The sequence below is a fragment of the Pezoporus flaviventris genome, unplaced genomic scaffold (assembly GCF_033815535.1).
Source record: "Pezoporus flaviventris isolate CSIRO_AGI_PZ_B2104156 unplaced genomic scaffold, CSIRO_AGI_Pfla_v1 ptg000054l, whole genome shotgun sequence".
Classification (NCBI taxonomy): Eukaryota; Metazoa; Chordata; class Aves; order Psittaciformes; family Psittacidae; genus Pezoporus; species Pezoporus flaviventris.
The window spans coordinates 2,782,541-2,808,530 of NW_026892602.1; the positions used below are offsets into that span (position 1 = coordinate 2,782,541).

Sequence of the window (25,990 nt, forward strand, 5' to 3'; positions counted from 1 at the left end):
AAATTAATTCAAGTTAAAAATTAAGGAAAGAAGCAATACAAAACAAAGAGAAAAAGAAGCCCTCCCTGGGAAGGGAACTGTATGGAAGAGATGAAGCTGTAACCTAAATCTCCTTTCTCTTACCTTAATAGTCACTCTATAAAATATTTTGTCCCTGTACATAGATGTTACCTCTGGATTAGCTACAGGAAATTAGCACAGTTACAACTGCAATGATAGTCAGTCTTCTTGCATTTGTGGAAAATATTCAACTCAACGTTGTGTAGAACTTTTATTTTAGAGAAAACATTTATTTGATATATACATTCATTTATCTCTCCTGAGTCATAAAAAAATCCTCTCTAGTTACTGTGTGTATTTCAGGTGAGAACCGCTCCGTAGTGAAAACTTTAAACCATCTACTTTGAGTAAGATGCCAGATTTGCTTTTTAAATGCCTACTTTCATACATTAGTAGGAATTGTACGGCAGAAACCACACAGTCTGAGATGGCATATGCCTCATTTAGGGACATACTTCAGTAATAACAGTAAAAAAGAAATCATGATGTCTTTTGAGCTGTAAGCTACATATCTCAGTAGATCTGACTGTGATAAGAGACACATTCATGTGTATTAACGTGCTGTTTTTATCAAAGGCTTTTTCTATTTCAGAAAATTATTTTTGAAATTATTCAGGAGCACTCAGCAGTTCAGGATTAGACTTCAGATGGTGCCCTGGGTCACTTGCTGTCAGAGTAGTCAATCCTCCAGAAATGCACTGTAGCAATTCCTACTATCACTAATTTCAGAGTTTTATCAAAAGATGATGACTTCCTAGTGGTTCCAGAGGAACATGTTGGGCCATGGGAGAATGATGGATTTATTGTAGTGGGTTTTCATGTTTTAAATTGAAACCTGTTGCAAGGCTGAAGAAATAAATAATCATCAGGACAATTAAGACCTCAAGAAAGCAGCTGGTCCTCTGATTACTGAGTCAGCTGACTGTAACTGAGTGCAGTGGGATATGTGTCCCCAAGTAAACTATTGTGGAATATGTATGTAACCTCTTCTTGTACTTGTTGCTTTTAGGTTCTGTGCTGTCAGTTTACGGCTTCTGGTTTAGGAAGCAAAACAAAAGCTTTATTAAGGTAGATGGACCTGTGTTGATTTTAGCAGGGTTTGTGAAAAACAAATAACCAATTAAAATTGTCAGAGATAATGTGGTATTCTCAGAGTGTTTCATGCAGAACTTTTAAGCAACTGGAAAACCTGAAGCTCAGATGATGGAGAAGCTTGACTGGGCATCACCTGGAAACTCATTCTCCTTCAGACAGATCCTGTTTTGTCATTTCTCCTGGATCATCATTTCAATGCCACCTTTCTTCTTGTATGAGGAGGAGAAGTTTCTAAGTACCAGGAAACCAAACAGCTTATAAAAGAAAGCATGTGACTGGACTAAGCTAGAGGAGGAATTTTGATGCATTCTGCCACATGTCTGACTTGTAGGGCACTGTGGTAGAGGGCAGCAGGGCTACCAGTGTGAAGCCAGGCTGAAGCCCCACTGAACCCCTCAGGTGTATATGACTCATTTGCCTACTCACTGCTCGCTCTTAGTGGTACCTCTGAAGCATATGGACCATCTATACAAGTAATAGTATTAATATACTAAGGGACTGCATTCTGTCTGGTGTTTGACACTTACAAGACACCCATGTCTGTATAAGCTCTGAGTTCTTGTCATTCAATGCCTATAACAGAAATAGTGGGTGTCTGCTGCAGCTGACTGCTGGAGACACGTGTCTCTGTAGGAACATAAGAAGACGCAATATTAGCTGTTTATCTGTTTTAGTAAAGTTGTATCCAGAAAGCAATGATGGGTCACGCAGTCCCCATTTGACTTTAAAAGGATTAATAACTTCAGCGAGAACTCATTTATACTGCAGGCAAGTGAGCTCATCAAAGATATGTACATTGAAGGCTTGTTCCTGCCAGAACATGAGGCTTAAACATCCACATCATTTGTTATCTGGAAATGCTCTCTGCCTGCTCTGTGTGTGGCTAACTCCAGTGATCTAATTCACCATATCTAACCACCACATGAGGGAGTCTTTAAACTGTTGCAAATCAGTGGGTGTGTGTGCACAGAGGGGTGAGAGCAGGATAACATACAAAGAGTCAACAGTTGGTACCGGATGTGATTTTTCAGCATTTAAGGTAGTAATTATATTTTTGCTTTTTTTCAATCATCTCTTCTGTTTTGGGAAGTTAGGTCCTAAGGATGTGAAGTTCTGTTGACACATGGATTTCATTTGTTAGCTTGCAACTGAATTAGAAATGAATTTTAAGTAAATCTGTTGCTCTCAACAAAGCATTTTCCATTGCATCTGATCATTATGCTTCTGCCTGAGCCAGAAATTCCTGCCTGTGTCCTCAGCTGTTAACTCCATTGCAAAGCTTCTGTTGGGTGAATTAGTTCAGCAGAAATATGCTGAACTACTCTGGTCAAAACACACTGCCAAGTTTACATGTGTCTCCAGGGCAAACTACTTTGTGCCTTCTTAATGCTGATAGATGGTCTAGAGAAAGTTTAAAATGCAGACTTCTTCAATAAATTTATCTCTTGTTCCTACATGTTTTCCCAATGATATTACCTGCTTTAACTATTTTGATTTCAAGTATCTAGTAGGATAAAGTGACATCTGATGAGTTCTTATATCCTGAATTTGGAGTGCTCCAAGTACTTATTGCTGTTAAGCTTTCTACTAGATAGTTCAAAAATCATGAAGCCTTTGTCAGTTCAGCTAGAACTTAATTTCAAACACTTCTGTGTGCTGTTGGTCATTGCCTGCTTGCCACCCCTGAATTTCATACAGAGAGTAGATACAATTAAAAAGATACATATTTTAGATACACCCATTTGTAGTAAGTGGCATATGCCTGACCTGTTAACTGTTAAGGTCACTAATTGAAACGTGACTTCAGTGAAAATCATGCCAGTAAAATGGAAAGTATAGTGCTTTCACTAAAAATGACATAGTTTAATAATGTGAGGGATGCGAATGGGGAAATATTCCTAAATTGCCATAAATGGAGCACACTGTAAGGCAATTCCTTATGATGAAACTATGAAAAGACTCAGAGAAATAGTTTCTCTACAAGAACAATTAATAATAGAGATCACAAATTGGACTAATGTGGAATATAGTGAAAGTGGGTATTGATAATGTTATTTAGAATGAGTCCAAGAAACTCCTTTCTGGCTTATAGGACTGAATGTAAAGAAAATCAGGTTTGTCTATGGTGAAGATAAGATGCTGAGGAAAGAAAAGCTTGAGCGAGGAGATGGTTCTGACTTCTCATGGGCCTTGTGCCAGCAGAGCTGGCTGCCCAGACCGCCTGTGGGTTAGAGAGAAAAAGCAAAGTTCAAGCTGCTCCTCAGCAGTGAGGTGACAAAAAGGTGTTAGGGTCAAGCTTTCGACTGCAAAAGTAAGAAGAAGCCTTTATTTTGGAGGAGTCAAGCTGATTTTGAGTAAGGGTATTTTAGTTTTGTGATACCAGCATTCTCTGATGCCAGCGCATCTGTGAAGGGCACAGGAAAACTGAGTTGTGTCCAAAGTAACCCTAAGCACTCTGCTTAAAACATAAATTGCATCAGTTTGTATTAATTCAAATAAAAACATCATGACTATTAGTATCTGATTGTATATTTCTCCTTTTTCTCACTTTTCTGTTGTTGATTCTGTCCCTTATTCTCCAGCATCCAGTTCCACAGTGATTTATTTACAAATGAGGTTGTCACCATTAGAATTTGCTCAGTTGGTTGCGGTGTCTGAAAACCACCTAGCTATTTTGTGTTTCTTTGCATTTCTCTTTGTGAAGTGCCTAAAGAAAAAAAAAAGAAAAAGAAAGAAAAAAAACGTGGGGCTACTTGTAGGGAAAGGGAGGGACATCGGGGCAATGGCTTCTCTATTTAGAAAGGAATGGGATCTTGTGGATATAATGTGCAGAACTAATTTGCCTTTAAAAGAAACTCCGCGGCACTGGTGGCTCGGCAGAAGAATGACGTGTGGATGCTGCTGTATTTGCTTGGTAAGCTCAGCATGATCATTAGCACCGGCGACAGGTCCTGCCATCCGTGGTGGTGTTGGCTTGTGTTATATTTTGTCGGTGAGCATTCTGGTCTTAAGGAGGCACCTTGCAGTGAAAGATATAAGGATAATGGGATCTAGCTCTTAGCTAGTAGAGTAACCACTACTACACAGTAAGAGCAAGAGCGAAGTTGATATGATTGCATGGTCAGCACCTAAGCCCCACAGTACAGAGCTATGGAGTTTCTGCTTTCAAATTTCAGAGGCAGACCTTAAGGAGTGCCTCACCAAGTGACCCATTTCTCAGGTTCTGGGAAGAGGTTAGTTACCAAGGCACCACACCAAAGCTGACTACTCCCTACCATTGTCCTGCTTGCATTCATGGAAGATCTCTGCTGCAATAATAGGTAAAGTGCAATCCTGAACTTGTCAGAATAATAGTTCTGCTTGCTTTGCTGCTGCTTCTGTGCAGCTGCCGGTTGATAGGCGCTGTACACCTCACTTGTCATTGCAGTCTTAGTATTCAGACACTGAGGGGCCTTAATTAATGACTTTGAAGATCTGGTCTTTTATAATTCATGACAGAACTTTAATTAAAATTAAATATATGGCAGTTGAACTAGCAAAGGATTTAAAATGCACAATCTTTGAGGGAGACAGTGATTCCCTCTGACCACTGGTACCATGCGCTGAATGCAAATTTTGCTTCAGCACAGCAGATTCAGAGAACAGAATGGGCGTTTCTTGAAACAGAGGTCCCTGTTGTTACAGACTCTGGCAAAAGGTAAGGGCAAGGGGCCTGCAGTCATTTGATTCCCCTTCCTACCCTCTTTTTCTTTCTAACATCCTTATGTATTTTAAATGTCGTTATTGGGAGGAAAAAAAGGACACACATTTGTATATGATGCTTATATACTCATTTATTCTTTGTAGACAAGGTGTATTAAAATGTTGTGTATGGATCAGGTACTGACTCTAGGACTCTTTGCAAGGCAGTAGGAGGATTCTTACCTTGTGTAAGGGGAAACTGAGCCAGTGCTTTCAGTCAGACAACACAGAGGAATTTCATGTACTTTTTAAGATTTCAGCCTGGTGCACTCATCAATTACATCGGTTTCTGGCCTACATAATGGTAACTGGACTGTAGATTAAATGTGTTGTGCCAGGGACCACGGTTTGCTTATGAGAGTTGAATTTGTTTCAGTTTATTTGGTCTTGATTCACCTGAATTTCTCATCACATGTTTTTTATCTAGGGGACTTACACGGCTATCCTGTTACTGCAGTGACTTCCATGAAGTTCTTTGAATGGTTCTTCTTCATAGTCTTGCTGTTTACATTGCCTTCTCAGGTAAAGATTCAGAGGATGTTTGTGGCTCTGATTTTACAGCTGTGGGTTGTATCTTAAGTTTTATTATCTGTTCTGGTCTCCTGAGGGATAGATTTTCCTTTCTGTGGGATTAGTTGATTGTCTGGGGTTGCTAAGTTTCCCTATCCTATGTATGGAGGCCAATCTGTGATCTTTCCATCAGAAACAAACCCAGCCAACAAGAATAAGTACCTGCTAGGTATACAAAGCTAATAAATTAAACAAAATTTGCAATTTAATAGAGCTAAGTGAAATTGGTCAATAAGTCACATCAAGATCTTTCAAAAAAAAATTCCTTGAGAGGGAGGTGAATAATGGAAAAAAAATGCGTTTGAGTGAATTAGTTACAGCAAGCTGGCAAAAATTCAGAAATGTCTTATTTAGTAGCTACAGGTATGGTGTAACTGTAGGAAAGTACGATTTGCTGAAAAATGTGTTTGATAAATCTTGAACATCATTCAACCATCTTTAGTTACCGTCTTTACTTTTACAGGTGCAATAATTTCTTTGTTTTTTTTCTCTGGAAAATAACTTCTCTGGAAAGGAGGCATTACTTTATTTCTTGAGTTGTTGCTCTTTGTAATGTTGCAAAAAAATTTCTTGGGTTTATGTAACTAACTTTTTACATAGTACTTTAAACAACTGCTAAAACTACAATTTGTGAAGTGTTAACATTGAATTTCTGGGCACGGTCATGGGTGAGTTTTATCTGGAGTTTTTTTTTAATCAGCAGTTTGCTACAGTAACCTGTTACTGATATTTGGTTATTTAAAGCTGTTTGGGTGGCAGGTATATTTGTATATGAGTTTTAACAGTTACTGTACACCCAGCTGGTGTCAGGGCAGCTGTGGCTGGGCTTGGGTCATTTTCAGAGCATTCAAACAAAGTGAATGTCATCTAATGGCAGAGTCTCCTCTGGTTGAGCAGTATTTTGTGGCATCGTACTATAAAAGCTTTTGATTATTTTCAAGCTCAGATGTGCAGAAGTGTATTCAGTGCCTACACCAGGAATGTTCAGACGTGTGGCAGGAGCTGTTTGAGCACGCTGATAAGGAAATCTGGCTCACGGCTTTTATTTAGTGACTGCATCTCTTGTGTAATTAGGTGTCAAGGTCAGCTGCTTTTCCTCTAGTAAGACCTACTAGGTAACTGGTCCATCAAGATAATCTCAAGAACAGAAATACAACCTCAAAGATGCCAAAAAGGAGAAAAATCTAAGGGCACCTTGGGAATTCCAAAAGGGAGAAGTGAGGGAAGTCCACTTGCCCTCAGTGGTTAGGAGGGAGGTATTGAGTTCAAAGGGAGACCTCCATCCAAGTGAAAACCTGAACCAGAGGTACCACCTGCCTGTCCTTCAGCATCTGCTTAGTGCATAATGTGAATGACTGAATAAAGGCAGCATTTTAATGTTTCTAGAAAGGGATTAAATTCCAACTTTTGTCTTTCAGCATTTTTATTACTCTTTCTATGCCTTTTATGAGCCATTAATTTCTTCCATACTTGACCATTATTGATACAAGGCAAATAAATGGCTAAACTACTTCCAGAGGCAACTTGGTGGGCCATAGAGCTTGTCTACATTTTCCTTCATTAAATAGAATACAGGAAAATACTGTATTTTCTAAGGCCATTTGCAGAAGTTTTACACTGTTTTTTATTACTGATTTTAAGATTGTATGAAATAATATTACTACTGCTGTGCACAAAATCCAGATCACATATATTTTTCTCTATCAAAGAATAAAGTACTTAAGGTTTTGCTCTGAAATGTAAATGGAGATTTACTTTGGATTTATTTCTGGATTTCCTTCCCCCGAATGCCCCCCCCCCCCCCCCCCCAAATGACAAAGATCTGAATCAGGAATTATGATCATAAGCAAATCAATACATATTTTCTGATGACAGTAAAATAAGCAGTGGGAAATTTTCTGTACAGTGATGGATTAAAAAGCATTACTGAAAACTTGCCATCTTCCATGGTGCAGCAGTGCCTGCATACAGTATTACTAACTTTCCCTTATTTCATTTTTTTTGGGGGGGCATTACCATCTGTGATGGAGTCATCTTCCTATTCCAGGAGGGGATATACTATAAAATGCAGCAAGTCTTCTTGCATCCAACTCTTCATATTGAAAGCCTCTGCAACCCAATAGTCATAGTTGATGATAATTTTCTGTTTGATCCCCTGAGCAGCTTTGGGAATGGCAGTCCACATCTCACCTGAGGTGAGACATGATTTTTACACTGGTTGAATTTTGTATGCTGCTTTCCTGAGCTTTTGTCCACTCCTGTGGTACTCATACCTGCAGACTACAAATCTCTCTCAGGTAATTTGCAGATCAGAAATCTGTAACCTTAAAAAACCCATATTTCTCTATTCCCAAGGGAGAGTAGGACATTAGGTTTCTTTAGAGAAGGAAATAAGGATTTACTGGTCTACAGAGATCTCATAAATTAAGACAAGAAGCTTCTTCACACTCCTGGTCCAAGACTCAGTCGGCCCTTTCCACCAGCCCTTTCTTAGCATACTGACACTCATCATTTGCTGTTGCCAATTGTATTTAAGTTAATATTAACCATATTTTACAAAACCTGATCCAGTACCTTTCCTGATGACAGAATTTACATTTTGTTTAGAGGGAACTAGGGCTCTTCAGGTGTCCCAGCTACTCAAATACTTTATTAGGTTTTGCATTGCATGCCCACTGAAGGCTTTTACACATTACCTTTTCCAGTTTTCTGCTCCAGACAGAAAAGCCCTGGATTTTCCTCCCAGAATTCACCATTTCAAGAAATATTTGCATGCATGTTGCTCATTAATTCAGATTTACTATATGCTGGGCTTTTTCTCAGGCACATTATCTCATATGCACAGAAACTTCCATTTTCATATGGCTCATCAGGTCTGGCTTTTCAATAAAGCTGATGAGACCAATCCAAGAAGCTCTTTAGGACTCCCCAGTATCAGGTACAGAGCTGGGGCTATGATTGTTTGGCTCATCATATCTCAAGATTTCAAAGTTTTGATGCCAAAAGGGGGAAAAAGGGAAAGGAGAAAGATCATCATCTGCCTTCTGGATTTCATTTCGATTAAGGAAACCTGTTTATATTGAAGTCAGATGAAATCCTGATAATCCATAATGCTGCAGATCACAAACTGCAGCCCTTGTCACAGTGAGTCTCTGACCTAAACAACATCTTAGGAAAACCAGCCTAAGTGAGCACTGTTTGTACTACTTTGTGGCTATTGCAGATAGCATGAGCATTGATTCATAGCAGTCATTCGTTATTATGTGAATATACAGATCTGAAATATGAAATGAAATATCCATGGATATAGCTCATTTCATGGCACGAAGGGGGGCTATATGGATGCTGGGGAGGGACTCTTCATTAGGGACTGTAGTGACAGAACAAGGGGTAACGGGTTAAAACTTAAACAGGGGAAGTCTAGGTTAGATATAAGGCAGAAGTTCTGTACTGTAAGGGTGGTCAGGCACTGGAATGGGTTGCCTGGGGAAGTTGTGAATGCTCCATCCCTGGCGGTGTTCAGGGCCAGGTTGGACAGAGCCTTGGGTGAGATGGTTTAGTGTGAGGTGTCCCTGCCCATGGCAGGGGGGGTGGAACTAGGTGATCTTAAGGTCCTTTCCAACCCTAACTATTCTATGATTCTCTAAAGGGATTCAAGAATTTATACCTTATAGGTTGCACAAACCTCCTTATATCCTGGATCAATTTTTGGATTGTGTAAGAAATATAACTCACTGATATGTGTCAAACAGGAAGAGAGCAGAAACAGTCACAGCCATTGTTGGTGTATCAGAGCTTTAGGAAATGCACCACACTTGATAAAATTGTAAAATAAAGCTCTCATAAGACTGCTGAAGGGGAGAATCTGCCTCTTCTCTTAAACTTCCTAGACTTCCCAATAATCCTCCAAAGCTGGAACAAGATGTTACAGGGGATTTTGCAGTTCCAGAGGAAGAGTTATGACTGTGTTGGGAAATTTGTATATTTTTTGTTTGCTTGTTTGTTTTTAGCCTGTGTGTACAGATACTACATCACCTCCACTTTGATGGGATGGCAGGCAAATTATTGCTAGCTTCCTCAAGATCTGGAAGAGAACTTTTTTTAAATCACAGGGCTCAACTGCTGATTGCTGCTAATTCTTGCAAAAGCTCTTGTGGCCTCAATTTGACAAAGCACTTGAGCACTTGGTTTTACTCAATAGTCATGTGAAACAAAAGAGATTAGTCTTAAATGCTGGATTGGAATGTATTTGCTTGAGGAAAATTAAATGCATTTATCATTGCAAAGACTGTAAATTTTATACTGTCAAGTCCAATGGGATAAAATTCAGTCAAAAGAATAGCACTACTCATGAACAGTCTGAAGAGGAAAGCAAGCAAAATAGCAAGAAGAATATTTAATACTTTCAAGGTACCATTCACCCAATGAGTTCGCACTGCTGTGTGCATAAAAATGATCAACACTTCAACACCTGTGTGAACTAAGCTGAATATCTCCTTTCTCAGATGGGAAAGTCAAAGCACAAAGACTTTGAATGATTTATCTGCATGAATTGGTAGCAGAGCTAAGAATCAAATCTTGGCTTGACTCAATCTGCCATGGTATTATTGCTCATCCCAACTAGTCAGTCATTTATACTGCATAGAAGTGACAAGCTCTGTCATTCAGCTGGATAAAAATAATTTAAAAATATGATTTCAGTACAGCTCTTGCTGTATAAGTTCCTTTTGTAAGAAGTTAGCCTTTTTCTCTCCCATGACACCAAGTGTTGGATTTAAATTTTATTGCATTCGTTCTGCTTTTCATTTCCACCAAACAGTAAGTTTGGGCTGGCCAAGTCAATTCCTCCAGTGTCAGTACACTGCTATAATAAAAGTGGGAAGAGAGAAGGCCATGTGGAAAAATCATTCTCCCCTTACTGACATACGATACTAGTTGTGAAGTCTTGTTACTTGCTTCTCATTCTGAGAGCTATGCAGCAACGTAGTCGTGTAACGTACTGCACTGAAGCACGGGCAGAACCTTTTCTTGTACAATTCAGCGATACTTCTCTCTCTCACATTCCCTGTGGGCTAAAGGTGCTACCCCTACTCTCTCCCCATGTAAGTCATGGGAATGGATTTTTTTACAGTCCTTGTTGCATAGAATCTACTGCAGAAAATGATTTTGTTCTCATTATGTAGCAAACTGGAATTTCTAGATCCTAAGGAAATTTGCATAAGGAAGAACCGTAACATTATGAGGTTTTTACAACAAAAAAAAACTTTGTGTTTTGACAAAGAGTGTTTTAAGTGTAGTAAAACAAATAGCTGGTGTTTTACTCCTGAAAGATTTGATGGTGGACAACTCCTCTTGCAGACCTTGGCAGATTGGCCATTCACTTTACTGGGGAATAGGAGATGGTCCCTTACTTTAAAGACCTTTAACTGCTTTAAGGTTTAAGATTACTATTGTAGAGAAGCCAGATGCTTTTCTTAGTCCAGCTGTCTCTTGCACAATGCCCACATGCATGTCCTACTTCTAGTTTACATGCTGCAAGTAACTTTTTAAATGCCATCACAGTGAGTGAAATGACTACAAAGCAATGGCACTTGCCCCTGGGCCTGCTCCCCACATGTCTGATGTATCTGCTTACTTAACAGAAATGAAGTTTCATTATTGCTTACAATTAAGAGACAGTATCGTTGTGGGAAAGAGAGCTGGTTTCTGCTCTCTCTGGTGCATTAACAGCATCACTCTTTGGTAAATTTTGGGTACCTTATTTTTATTATTGGTGATGATAATTGAGCCCTTAGGATCAGACTGCTGCTTCCAGGTTGCATTTGCAGAACTGGCAGCATGGGAAAAAGTTTAAAAGGAAAAGAGAAAATAACTTGGTTTGTAAATTGAGTAGGCTTAGCCTGGAAGACATTGAGAGGTGCTAATGGTTCATTACAGCACATTTTCATAATTCTTAAATTCAGACAAAGTTGGAGGATCCCAAGGAGGGAGTTGTTAATGGATTTGTAGAAAAAATATGTCAAGGTATGAGAGAGAAATCATGATGGATTATGGGTCTGTCTTTTTAAAAAGGAGCTCTTTTTAAAAATGGAGCTCTTGCTCCATTACCTGTTTTATGATGTGTTTCTCCTCCAGGACTTCAGCCTCACCCCATCATCTGGTTACACACACCTGCTTGTCCTCCTGCCCTCCATCACATTCCCCACAGGCACAGCTTGCACATGCTATTCTATATAAAACTCACTGCTGTGACATTTCTGAGTACCATTGTGGCCATTCTGTTTCTACTTCTGGATACTTTACTACAGGAGTCTTATCTGACTAGTACTGTTAAAAAATCAGGGTTTTTTTGTGTGTTTTTTTTTTTGTTGTTGAAGTCATAGTATTAAATAATTCAGAGAGTAATTAGTTTTTCTGTGTAATTAGTTTCTGCAAATGCAGTCAGAATGTTTAGCACCAGCTGTAATAATGATATCCAAGCTGTTGTGGTTTAACCACTGGGTTGCTGGTGATTTAAGATAAAGCCACTTGCTAAATGGTTGTTCAAGTAAGGCAAGGGGCTCCCACCCCGTGATTTAGCCACATTAGATGTCTAAGCAACATGCACCCCCCTGTTTCATTCAGATGTGACATTTCTAAAACTACCTTTTTTCTACTACCTTTTTACTTCAATCGTACATGTTCCTTGGAGGCTCCAGCCCATGGGAAGCAGACACTGCTCCGTGCTTTGCAAAATATCCTAAGCCTGAAAGCGAGGAATCAAATTAACTTGGAGGGGAGCTGAACCATTCCCAGATTCTGAACATGCCAGGAAATATCTGCTGTGTTTCTGCTCTTCAGCACAACTTGAGTATACACAGCCAGAGCTGGAAGTTTAGGGCTTTGGTTTTTTTTCTGCCTGGTAATGCAAAACAATTGTTAGGGCTATTTAGCCAGCAAGTTCAGCTGAGGTGATGGTGGCAGAGAAGCCAAACCTGGTGAAATCTGTCCCGTAATGTAACGCTGGCACCCTAATTCATGCCTATAATCTCTGGAGTGCAGGAACTGTTGCATATATTGCTGGAGATCTCTGCCTGCTCTTTCCTGCACTTCCAGTAGTTGAATGAGACATGAGGATGACAGGAATGTCAACAAAGGGAGGTTGGGAAGTGGGCCCAGCTATGTATGTGTAGATATGAACAAGAGAGAGTAGAATGTGAAACCCCACATTTTTTGACTTACCCATAACAATAACAAAGGAAGAACCCCCCCCCCCCCCAAACTATGGTGCTGGATTTTTCAAAACCAACCCAGTATGGCTGAAGTGGGTTTACACCAAGTGCCTTTTGTTTGGTTTTACTTAATATTTGGGAAAGAACTAAATAGTCAACAGGATGATAAAATACCTGTTGTACGCATGTTGATGGTTGACTTGTAAGAGGAAATTTCTTTTCCCTTCATAAACTGGGGATCTACCAGCTCCAGTATTGCTTTGTGAAGTGGGGAGTGTTGGTAATCCCTTAGGAGGTTGGTAGTGCCTCTCAAACTGGAAGGTGCAGAGGTGCTGGGCTCCCTCTAAGATCACAATTTTATGCATTCTATGGCTTGATTATGTTCTTATATCCTCACTGGGGTGGACAAAAAGCAGGTAAATAGGCAGGTCTGTATCGCTTTCATGAAGCTGTGACTTGCAGTTTCAGACCTATCTGACTCCTGGATCACTTGTGTTCAACAGCACAAGGCTGCATGTCCTGACCCTCACTGGGAGCCCCAGCACATCTCATGTGGCTGATGTCTCTGTGCCTTTGGACCATGGCTGAGGGGTCCCACTGCCACCCCTCCAGTTCTTTGACATCACCTTTATAAGGCCTGCTTATCAGAAGTCCCAAAAATATTTGTAACTGGAAAGATGTTTTGTGTCTGTTTGTCTGAGGATGCCTGTGGGAATGTAATGGATCATTTAGGTTAGAAAAGGCCTTTAAGATCATCAAATCCAACAGTTATTAATCCTGTTACATCATTAATCCTGGGAAAGGTCTGAAATACAGCTTTGACTCCCAGTAAAGGCATGTTGGAATGAGTAGATTTAGGCTATAAGTGGAATAGAGAGCACAGCATAAAATCACTGATATGCAAAAAGAAAGTGGTCACTCTTAGTGCTTTCATTTCTGCACTAGGAAGTAGCTGTAGTACAGAAAGGGCTGTCCCATGCAGATTTGTCCATTGAACAGTGTGTTTGGTTCCCTTTCAATGAACAGTGTTACAAGCAGAATGTGAACTCTTAGTGTCTTCTCTCTAATGTATGACATTCAGGAAAAAGTTGAGTAACCTACTAGTTAGCCTTGTGTCTGTAGCAGCTTCAGGGTAAAGCAGCTGACAAAATGTCAGTTCGTACAATAACAGGTAGTTTCCTGTGGACTACCAACTCTTTGCTAAGTATCAAAATTCCTCCTTTGATGAGACTTGATATTCCTGACTGTATGCCTTGTTTTGTTCTCAGTATTAGAATACTGCCATGCTTCATTTATGAGTATTTGCATAAATCAACACATCCTCTTTAATGGGATGTACAGTACTAAGATCTTAACTTAGGCTAGAGTTGTTTCTTCCCTCATATTTTATGGAGCACATGGACTTGATTTTTAAATTTTTAATTCAAACACATCTTATTAAACGTGCAGGCATAGAGAAGCACCATCAGTGAAAGACATCATTATTATATGCATGGAGGGTTATCTTCTGCCTTTCTACCCTCATCATTCATTAATGATGCACAGAGACTTGTCATTTGTCTTTTCAATTCTTTGACTTTATTTTATTGCTCATATTTTATGACACATGGAGAGCTCTGTAGCAAGCATTCATCATCAGCCTTACATATCTATGGAAATATCACCTCTGCTAGGCCAGAAAAAGTACCTTTTGTTCTCTTTGTATTTTGCTTATGAACTTGGTCTAACATCACTTTCTTTCAGTCTTCAATTTTCTAAGAAAACTACTGACACAGCTGTGCTGTATGTTGAAAAAGCAGCTAATCCATTCAGCCTCACCTTTGTCTCATTTCATAGCTGCTCATATACCCCTTTACACACCAGGTATCTTCATTTGAACCTCAGCTGTTAACTCCAGTTTACCATTCAGATAGTGACCTTAGGTGTGATTAAGATGCTGCTTAGTCTTTGTAAAACTGCCAGATAGAAATCTCTTCTGCCAACTCTGTTCGGTGAGTGTCTTTGCAAGGCATGTTGTGGTCCTCTGGGAACAGTGAGAAGACTATTAAAGCAGTCCTGACTTCTACATGTTACTTTGGAACCCCCCCCCAAGATACTCTAATCAGAGTGTTTGGAGTGTTTTGAGTTTTTCAAGTTCAGTTTAAAGAGCTTAATCAAACTTTCTGACACAACTGGCACACATTAACATTTTTCAGCTATAAACACACAAACTCAGGAATTTCTAATTGCCTGTAATTAAAGTGTGTAGTTGGTTTTGAAATGCTTTCCTATTTTGAAGAAGTCTGAAGTGGTACAGCTCCCCAGTGACATTCCCAAGGAGAAGAGGCCTGCCTGAGGCTGCCTCTCAGAAGGTAACAGGCAAGAAACTGGGTTGTGTACTCATCTTGCATAAACATTTGAGCTGAGGCTACTGTTGTGCATGTTCACAGCAAAAATTTGGTTGGATGACTCCTTTTAAAAAAATTAATTAGTTCACTGTGCAAAATATCACTTACTGCCTGATATGACGTTTAAAAGGATCCTGGTGTGCATCATTTTTTTTCTGGAATGGTTCAAGAGCTCAGAAACACAAACCCACGCTGTCCCAGCAGAATGTGGGTGGCTTCCATTGCTTTATTAAAAACATTTACCCATGAAATGTTCTTTGGACTAGAGCTAACCCTGAATTACTCTGAGAGGATCCAGAGACCTACCGGTTAGGAGCATTTTGTCTGAGCTCTGTCAAGTGCAGAGGGAGACAGTCCTCTATTGGTGCTTCAGTGCTCTATCCAGATGCTGGCTCTGGGAGACAGAGGGATGGTCTCCTGGGGAATATGATAGACTAGAACTGTCTCACCTCCCCTGGAGCATCTGGTGCTGATGACTGCTAAGAGGAGCTTGATAGGGGGCATAGCCTAATCTAATATGGTAATTTCCAGATTATCCTGATAGTTTGATGCTTGACAAAAGCCGCTGCAGCTTCTCCCTTCCTTTCTCCACTCAGAGAAGATTCTTGCATAACCTAGTTCAAGAAAAAGAGGAGAGCTGCTGAGCCAGGGCTTGGCAGTCCATTCTCTGGGGATGCACTTGCAAGTTATTTTTGCTTCTGAGAGTGGTATTTCTGGTGGCCACGTCACAATTCAGTTTTCAAGTGCTTGTCTTATTATCTCTCACAGGGTTTCTTGATCTTCCTGTCTCTTCTAGTCAGTTCAAAAATACGGTAAGAGTAGCCTTTACTGTGGTATTCTGGCACTTCTGTTTTCAGTTTCAGCTGTAGTGAGGAAGCCCAGAAGGAAAAATGCCCCTTTTTTATTTTCCTTCTTTCTTGTAAGAGGTTAACCATTTGGAACCTGAATTGGTTCAGCAAGTGCAGGGTGGGGTGATTGTTACATTGAAGGTTCTAATTTAAAGAATTAAACATAATCTAATGTTCCTGCACTTACACTGACATGAAATTAATTAAAAAGATTTAATATTTAGGTCATTAAAATGTGTTTCATTGCAGTGCTAGCAATCCACAAGGACCTTCTTTTACAGCTTGACCAGTCAGTAACTGCACATGCCATTGAAATACTGTCATGCATGTGCAGGGAATCAGTGAGACCATGAGGAAATGTTAGGCAAGGGGCCATCTGAATTTGATTCCTATCTGCCATCTTTTATTGCTGCTTCTGCTTCAGGCCAAAGAATTATGATACAGCGGAAGGGCTATAGTTAACGTGTACTAAGCCTATGATTGCTTTTGCTGTAAATGTCATGTTTCTTGTGGATACATATGTGTGCCAATGAAATGAGTAAATATATTAAAAATGTTGTCTGACATTCTGACAAACGGAAGAGAGAGTAGTTTACTGACAATGTTAGGTTTATAACTAAATACTTAAAGGGAAAGTGTGTTGGAAGATTAAATGAAAAATCCTAAATTCTAGTCACTTCATTATTCTAAGGTGTTCAGTAAGTCTGTGTTCTCCAGAGTGTCCGTTTCCTGCTGGCTGTGCACAAAGTCACCTATCAAGGGGAAAGATATTTCCATGTCACACAGACTGGGAAAGAATGAGAATCAGCTGCTTAACAATGCATTTATTGCCTAGTAAGAAGAACTGATGCCTGACTTCTATTTTGTTGATTTGTATTTTATTTTGCATTCTTCAAAATGGAGCATGGGGTTGGGGGTTTTGCCAGACTCAGCTCTGCTCTGCTAATGGAGGACATACATTCGGCAGTACTTTGGGTCACTGTGGTAAAAGGACTCAGGTGTTAGCAATTCTGCTACTTCCTTTGAAGACTGTTTCACAGCTGAATAAACAGTACTACAGGAGTTCTTCCCGCTGTGCTTTCATTCAGAGGAAAAGTAAAAAGAATTATGGCCCCCTCATGCTGTAGGGCAGAACCATACTGGGATCTTTGGGAGACAACAGACAACATGAAGGTGTTTGGAGCAGAAAAGAAGAAAGTATAAATGTGTGGGAGAGAAAATGTGTACTGAGGATTTATGCTTTTAAAACTAAACCAGACAATGAATAAAAGTAAACCAGTAATAGAATGAAAGTAAAATATCCATTCTAATGAAGGCAACTGCAGAATATCAGACAGATGGCAATTATGGGATAGTGGTGTTTTCATTTATACTTCTGCTTCCAGGAGATCCCACTTGTAGGCAGAATCCATTGAGTAGCAACACTAACTACTCAGCTTGCTGTCAAGCAAATTGTTTATTAAATATCAAAATCTTGGAACACCAGGATTCTAAATGTCCTGCTTATTGCTTTTCCATGTCATTTTTCAAGTTCCAGCTCTGACTCTTGGAAGTCCAGACCAGGGCTCTGCCATTAGCCTTCCAGAAACTCACCGGGTAATTTTAAAGGGATTTACTTAGGAAGTGGTCGTGTTATCTGTCCCAGCTCTGCACAGGCAGGTTCTAGCTTCAGGGCTAGAAGCAAGTCCCTGAGAGCCTGAGGAAATTGCTAGGAATACAGGATTATGTGCTCTTGGTAAAAGTTGCTTGCAACCAGGATCCAAGGGGTGTCTGTATGCTTCTTTTGTATCCAAGGTAATGAAAATTTTTCCACTTAGTTTATTTTAATGAGCATAATTACACACACTTGCTGTATGTAGTTTGTAATGCTCTGACTTCTCATCTCATGTTTGCAAACCACAAATCAGAATGCTATTTTTAGAGGAGACAGTGTCTTGGATGCATACTGCATATAAATATTTATGAGAATATGGAGCCCAAATAATTCAAGAATGTTAAATTCATCTAAATACTTCCAACAAATGGGTGAAGTTAGTTGGCAAGTAAAAAAGGTAAAAGTTAATTTCTCTGTGCTTTTACAGAATTTGCTGGAGTTACAGTTAATACATATTTTCCAGACTTGTATTTACTCAAAGATTATCTAGACTAATGGCAGAAAAAGAGACATTAGAAAGATTTGGCATTAAAATCTGTTTTATGTCCTCTGTGTCAACAAATGCAAGACTGTGTTCCTCTGCAGGCAGCAAGTGCTAATGGAGGGATCACAAGTGATAGTAAGATTTATCAAAGTTTGCTACAGCCATTTGTGGGTAACTTTCAGGCACTTGTGCAGTACACATCACCTAGGATCATGTGTAACTGAAAAACATTGCTGCTTCTACTCTGGAGGTATTCAACTTTTCTTCTGAAAAGATTCCCTGCTGAAATGTCAGGAGAATGGAGCCATGTAAAGTGTTATCGGACTTGGTAAGTGTGTATAGGGTTGTGAGGCAATGAAATAGGGTGAAAGAAGGAAACTGCAATTTATTCTCCTTGTTCTAAAAATTAGTCCAAGACAAACAAGACCTTTACTCCACTTACACTGACAGCAGGAGTACTTATGGGAGTCCCATACATATGCTGTACTTAATGAAGGGAACACATTTGGGGTGCAGCTAGTGCTACCCCTCAGTTTGAAAGCTCTCTTGTGACACAGATGTTTCATTGGTAACTGTGCATCCTTTGACTGTGTATGGTGAGTGTCCCAAATACCACATGAATGAACCAACAGAAGAAGATATGAGAGTGGTAGCTGTTTATAGCTGCCAAGTAGACTGTTTTCTCAGGTGCTTCAGTTGCTCATTAAGAGCACATGTGGTGATGAAAACTCTTCTGCTACAGGTCTGTGAGCTCTTACGAGCAAGAAAGTTTATGAGCTACCTCAAAATGAGGGTGTCCAGGTGAGCTGGCTAACTCTATTTCATTCACTTTCATTAAGCAGTGAAATACAGCCTCTGCAGTTGGTGTTCACAGCCCACAGATGAGGTAGAAAGTGTTAATGTCAATTAATACAGTCATGGTGAGTATTACCATGTGTGATCCTCAGTCTAGTGCTAAACTTACAAAGTTCATATTAAGCTCCATGAGTTTACAGATAAATAAGCTGCTGTCGAAGTGGTCTAAAGGCATCCTCCAGTTCTGGCAGCCCTGAACCACTGATCCGTAGAAGCCTGTTAAGTTTATCCAAGGAAAAATCATGCTATGTGCTTATTATCTCTTGTGGTCTTCTCTAGACATGAACTCCTGATCAGCAGGGATAGCCACAGCAGAGCTAGATGGGACTTTTTTTGTTTGAATTACAGCCTTTCTTAAAGTCTTAAAGGCATCTACTAAACTTAACTTTAGGTCTAAGAAGGGTTGTAAATACAAGGGTTGAGAAATATGAAATGCCTCTTGGCATGAACTTGGGAACATTTTTGTGTGTGTCCCAGAGAATTTAATTAGGAGTGACACTATTCTGGGGAGAGATTTAGTTTCTCAGACATAGCAGAAACCCACAATATTAGTCATTTTAGATCAAGATCATTTTCTGTTGTACCAATCAGTAAATTGAAAGCAGGCTGAAAGGAAAGGTATTCTATACTGTACTGGTTCAAGAGGAGCATTCAGCACTAACTATGGCCCCTTCAGGCTGGCCAACAGGGTCAGTCTTATAGAGGGCACTGTGGGATTTCCAGACTGTAGAGCTTCCTCAGTCACACTGTGGTAGGTCATTGTACAGCATTTGTATCCAGCCTTGCTGCATTCACTAGTGCAGGTCAGAGGGGCAATAGTAGATATCAACTCTTAGTTTTTGGACATACAGACAGTTGTTAAGAAGAATCTTTTTGTTGAAATGTGAAGGACAGTCCAACATCTTTGTGAGCAGTTGGCCAGAATCTAATGTTTGGATTTCAAGCTCCTCAAAGCACGTGCTTTATGTCTGCATTTATCTGCAAAATGCCTTTCAGCACCCTATTAAAAAATGCAAACAGTTATAATCTCTAGCCATTCCATTTGTGCTTGTCTAACCATGAACAAAACATTCCTCTCATCCCTCATTCTAATCCTGGTATTTATCCTTTCTCAGCTTCTCACTCAGACATGCAGGAGTGAAGGTATTTTCAGGTTCTTTCTGACTCTTGTATTCTGCTGTATTTCCCAGTGGAATTAACGGAAAGGGTTATGTATCATGGTAAGAAGTGAATGAAACAAAGGCCTGCCTTGTGGCTTGTATATGGCTAAGAGAGAAAGGCAAGGATGAACTCTACGTATACAGGAGAATGATGATCCCACTTGGTATTCTGCTGTCAGCTACTATATGGGATGCAACATCAAAAAGGAAAAGGAGCAGTCACTACAAACATGATTATAAAGTTTTTTTTTATAACTGCTTTGCATAGCTTTTAGTAAATTAGTGAGAGATGCTTTTCTTTAATGCTTGCTGACACATGCACAAAATCCCCAGCACATCTGATTTCTAAGGCTTCAGATGATGGCATGTATTTCTCTGCCATCCAAAATATAAATAAATATGAAAATGCCTCTTTATCTAATACTGATTATGGTCTCAGTTCTGAGCAATATGGAGGAGATTAAAGCCTGATGCTTCTGTGTACAGCCTAAGGCACTCTCGCAGTGGGAGGATGGTGGTCCCCTTGTTCCATGTAATGTTCCGGATTCCATGAATGTCTCTGTCACTGCTGTCACCTGCTGCCATGTAATAGATCAGTCTGGTTCTCTGCATCCAACTTAGCTAAGTGCTTGTTCTTCTTAGTTTGAACAGTGCCCATTTGTTATTTCGGGCTGCTCTGGGATATTTCCCTCTCCAGTAGTACATTGTTTGCCAACTCTACATGTTACTGCATTTGTCTGTGCAGTGCAGACTGCTTGATAATGCTAGGTTTTAAAGCTTGAACATTTTGTAGCCGTAGGCCAAATTCTGTTCTCCGTTACATCTGATCATATCAAGGCTGGCTTTTAGTCATGTCATGCAAATACCTCCACTCTTTCATTTACATCAGGATAATTGTCGGCAGGATTGATCCCTCAGCTTTGAATGCCTTTGGTTTAGTAAAATGTAACAAAACATCTATTCTGTTAGTTTTATTTGTAGAGTTTCATATAAATATTAGAACCATCTAGGTGTTTTGAGGATCATTAAAGATGCGTAAGAAAACAGTAAAGTTATTTTTTGGGTAAAGTATAGCGAGGCCATTTGATGGAGCAAACCAAACACTTTTGAAATCACTTCTATGATGGGAAGCTTAGGGTAGCTACATTCCTAGCAAGGAGTTAGATGCATGAAACTGGATCAGCAAACCTCACAGAGGCATACGAAGACTTTATGTCCCCAGGAGACCTGTGGTGGTGGTGTCTGCTGCACATCCTTAGCAATCAGTGTGGATGAGGACGTACTTAAAATTTCTGTGCCTTCTTTTGCAACCTAGGTCTCTGGAGAAATAAAACAGTTCTCTTACAAGGCAACAAAACACTGATTTTTAGGCAAGCAAGATGTTTGTAAACCAAACACGACCAAAACCTGAACTGCTCAAATTACTTTAGTTCCTGGCCATCCCTATGGTTACTGATAGACTTCTGACTTCGAGCTATGCTGTCCTTAGACAGGCACATCTTTACCTAAGAGATTTGCTGCATTAGGTCTCCATAAATACATCTACATGAATACATCTACAGGGATGTCTCAGCTGATGTAACTCAGAATGAGTTCCATTAAAGTCAAAGGGAATTGAAATCACTTGAACTACCCAGATTTGCAGCAGCTGAAAATCTCATTGATAATCTGCATTGCAAGTGGACCCAGTGTTTCTTTTCCTTCACTCCCCAAAGGTTGCTTTCACTTAGGAGGAGTTAGTCTATACGAATGCCGGGGTGCATCTGAGCCCTTTTGAAGGCACTATCTGCCACAAAGTAAGTTTTACTCAATAATGGATACTTTTTAGTAGTAGTTTTTCTGTGTGTTTCAAAGATAGCATGGGTAATGTAGAATTTTTTTAGAGTGGTTTTACTTTCCTTGTTATTTTCTCCCATTAGAGGAAAAGACTTTTAACAGAAATACTGTCTATTTTCTGCTTTAAGTATGTAGCTGATTCTGTTCAGTAGCTAGTTGAAGAAAGGCTTGTTTATATTTGGGAATAATTAGTGTCAATATCATGTAGTGAAAAATATTATGAAAACATTTCAATATGTGAAACTGTCTCACATACCTTCACTGAAGACAGCAGCCCTGGACTAGTTAAAATTTCAGACTTGTGTAGCAAGCACAGAAATTAAGTGCTAGAAATCTTTCTTTAAATGGCATATAATAAGCTTCATATTCAACATTATAAAAATAATTAACAGTTGATTATCAATTTCAGGCTACTGAATAATAAACCATGTTGGGCTGTAAAGGAACTTGACAGCAATTTTCTCTCTCAAAACGAGGTGGGCTTTTTGTGGGTGAGGTTTATAGGTATCTTGTTTTACTTAGCAGCCGCATGTGGACAAAGCTGAAATACAAGAGAAGAGGCGAGTAACTGTATTTCCGGGCCTATCTGTGCGACTACAAGTGTGCTTGGGACAGCAAAAGACTGTGGAGCCAGAAGGAAATGTATTATTAGAACTTGTCTGTGGGTTGTGACTGTGCCACCAGCTGAAAGGGAGTTTGAGACATGCAACAAAAAGAATGGCTTATGCTGAAACTAGACAGGCAAAGTAGAATCAATTGGTTACATGTGATGCCTTCATCAAAGGTATTCTCATGTTGTTGTCTCCCGGTTACCTTAATATATTTTTTATTTCAGAAGACATATGCCAGCTATTTGTAATTTTGAATGTATTAGGAAGCAGTCAAAACGGCAACAGCTAGGTCAGAAAAATGGAGGTGTTCCTCCATTGTAATTGCATATGAAAATCCTCTCCACTGTTATTGTTTTAAAGGAAATTATACTGATCTTAATGTGGTCTTTGATTTGTCTTCTGTGTGAGAATCACAGGTGAGTTATCTTTGCCTTAGAATTGACAAAACTGCACTGTTTGTCATTTAGTCAATTAAAAGTGTGTAAGGCTATGTCATGAATATGGACATACTCTGCTCTTGTGAGACCTCATTTGGAGTACTATATGCAGTTCTGGTGTCCTAAAAATAAGAAGGATATGGAGCTGTGGGAGCAAATCCAGAGGAGGGCCACGAGGATGATCAGGTGATTGGAGCACCTCCAGTATGAAGATAGGCTGAGAAAGTTGGGGCTGTTCAGCCTGGAGAAGAGAAGGCTGCGTGGAGACCTCATAGCAGCCTTCCGGTATCTGAAGGGGGTCTATAGGGATGCTGGGGAGGGACTCTTCATTAGGGACTGTAGTGATAGCACAAGGGGCAATAGCTTCAAACTTAAACAGGGGAAGCTTATGTTAGATATAAGGAGGAAGTTCTTTACTGTGAGGGCGGTGAGGCACTGGAATGGGTTGCCCAGGGAAGTTGTGAATGCTCCGTCCCCAGTGGTATTCAAGGCCAGGTTGGACAGAGCCTTGAGTGAGATGGTTTAGTGTGAGGTGTCCCTGCCCATGGCAGGGGGGCTGGAACTAGATGATCTTAAGGTCCTTTCCAACCCTAACTATTGTATGAGTCTATGTCTGGGTGATAAATAGACCATTTGCAAGTTTAAACAAACCTCAGAAAGTAACGCAAAGCTTCTGATGTGGCAACTTGAAAATGTGCAGGGTTTTTTTCATTAGATTAATTGAATCTTTTAAGGTGTGTGAGTCTGCTTAAGGATAAAGCATGGTTGTGTCATTTCTTTAATGCACTTATGATTGAGACTGGTCTGATTATTGTTATATATTGTAGCTCTGAAAGGAGACCATAGAGGTACTGCAGACTTAATGTTTGAGAAGAAAAGAAAACAAATATGTGGGATGGAATGTTTCCTAATGAAACACAATGTCTCAAATATTTTATTCCTGTTAGAAAATTGTATCGTGTAGTAGGGATTGATGTAATCTCAGCAGGGAGAAGTTCAGACTTCAGTCAAAGCAGCTGATTCTGAGCCAGTGTGTTTTTATTAGCAACTATTCCTCATTTTCTCTAAGAGGTTTATTTGGGTTACTTCTAATTACAGAGAGTATCAGCACTAGGCTGCTTATGTGGGCAGCTTAAAAGATATGATGAGGGGCCTTTTTAATTTGCTTTTTTCATTTCTTCAAGGCTTAATGTAGACTCCTCTGCCTTCAGTCTGTTGGGCCTATAGGAGCCAGTTTGGCTTTCTAAGCCCAGGGCTCTGTTGAGACAACATTGTCATAAATTAGTATTTTGGGAAGCATAAATTTAATATGTATTAATGACTGTAAGGGGCTAAATTCTCAGAAGGAAATGGGCATTGCTAGGTGGACAAAACAGAGAATTCCTGAGTGTATTTTCAGTTTTACTGCATGTACATAAGGGAAGTCATGCTCATTTGTGAAGCCAGCTATACATGAATCAGCCACAGTTTACAGCTTACAGTCAGTAACTACAGTGTATCTGTAGCTGTGGAGCTGAAATGGGTATTTTATGTCAGCTTAGTTTGAAAACCAGAAAGTCTTGAAAGTGCTTCCTGTATTGTCTTGGAAATAGTTGTGAATGTCATTGTTACTATTACCTTTGCAATTCACACTGTTGTAAGTATTAATGTCTGCTAAACTTGGGGCATGGATTTCTGTGCTGGTGTAGAGCATTGCTTAGTTTAGCTGTGAATAAATTCAGGAATATTTTCTGTGAGGTTTGACAGTGTATGTGGTGTGCATAAGAGAGCTAAAATGTGATGCACTGCACATTCATTTACACTGCCGTGTAAAATGGCTTCACCTGAATTCAGAAGTTGTGAAACTTATTAGACGGAGGGGGAGAGAATGTGGGAATTGGAGTTTTCCAAGTTCTGAAAGTTGACAGCTGCAGAGAGTGTTCTGAGTCTGAAGAAAATTCTTTTATTTGGGTCTTTCAAGGAAATAAATATCTAATATTGTAGCTGTGATTTGGGGTGTTTGGTGGTGTTTTTGTTGTGTTAGATTTTTTGCATGTGTGTCCCCCTCTCCTCCCTACCCTGCAAGATTATTCAGGACCGAAGTGGAACTATGGAGAGCTTATGTGGGTCACCTATATCTTACACCTGAACTAATGTGCTATGTTGCAGCACAGAGGGATTGCAGATATCATAATATGAAACTCACTGACCACTAGCGATTATTCTTCTTGCTGTTCAGTTTCATTGTGTGGACATTTGATTCCAGTTATCAAATTACATAGGTTCTCTAGCATATATTGGTACTTCTGCCTACCAGAAATAAATTGTTGTGCAATTCCTCAAGCACAGTAGTCAAGCTCAGAAACATAAATGTACTGTAGACCCTACAGTAGTTTTCTGAAGGTTTTTATCAAAAGTCCCCTGAAATCACATGAGAAATAATGCTGCAACTCATTTGACAAAAAGCAAGAAAAAAAAAATCCCAACTCTTCTTTTCTATGTTTAGATTTATTTTAGAAAGCTAATTCTGGCCTTTTGGAGATATAGATGAGTGCCATTCAGTTTGGGAAAGTTAACTCACGCCATCAAAGCACTCGACATGACCTTTGGTATTTTTTGCATCTTCTTTTATTGCTGTTGCTAGGCCAGTAATTGTTGTTTTTTCAGAATTTACATACTAGCCGGTGCAATTTTGATTTTCTGCATGGTAGCTTAACTATTTTTTGCCTTTTCCATGTGAATCCATTTAGATCTGCACATAAATTGCTGTGCTGTTCTGTATTATAGTGCAGTTTTATTACTGATCTGCATGTTAGGGGGGTTTAAGTGCCTATAATGTGCTGTGAGAGGTCTTGTAGATTACTAATTAAAGGAAAAAAAAAAAAAAGGGTTGTACATTCAAAAAGGAAAAAGGGGGGTGGGTGGGGAAAGAAAGGTTAATTTGTCAAATAGCCATATCCATTAAGGAAGTCTGGGTATTTGCGAGTGAAACTAAACTCCAGGTTATAGCTGCCCACACATATAATCAGAGGAAGGGAAGCTAATAAATTAATTTGACCCTA

At 39.6% G+C, this 25,990-nt stretch overlaps 1 protein-coding gene and 1 long non-coding RNA gene across 3 annotated transcripts in view; one reads left to right on the forward strand and one right to left on the reverse strand.

Annotated features, from left to right (window-relative positions):
• Window positions 1-6,732: 6,732 nt before the first annotated feature.
• IRX6 (iroquois homeobox 6) overlaps window positions 6,733-25,990 on the reverse strand; it is a 163,216-nt gene continuing 143,958 nt past the window's right edge. For both annotated transcript variants that reach the window (XM_061469034.1, XM_061469035.1), the window contains exon 7: window positions 6,733-6,743. The gene's annotated coding sequence lies outside the window, so the exon portion shown is untranslated. The remainder of the gene's footprint in view (window positions 6,744-25,990) is intronic.
• The window catches only part of LOC133277212 (uncharacterized), an 89,307-nt gene continuing 85,044 nt past the window's right edge, over window positions 21,728-25,990 (forward strand). The window contains exon 1 of the long non-coding RNA XR_009746120.1: window positions 21,728-21,861. This is a non-coding gene — a long non-coding RNA (uncharacterized LOC133277212). The remainder of the gene's footprint in view (window positions 21,862-25,990) is intronic.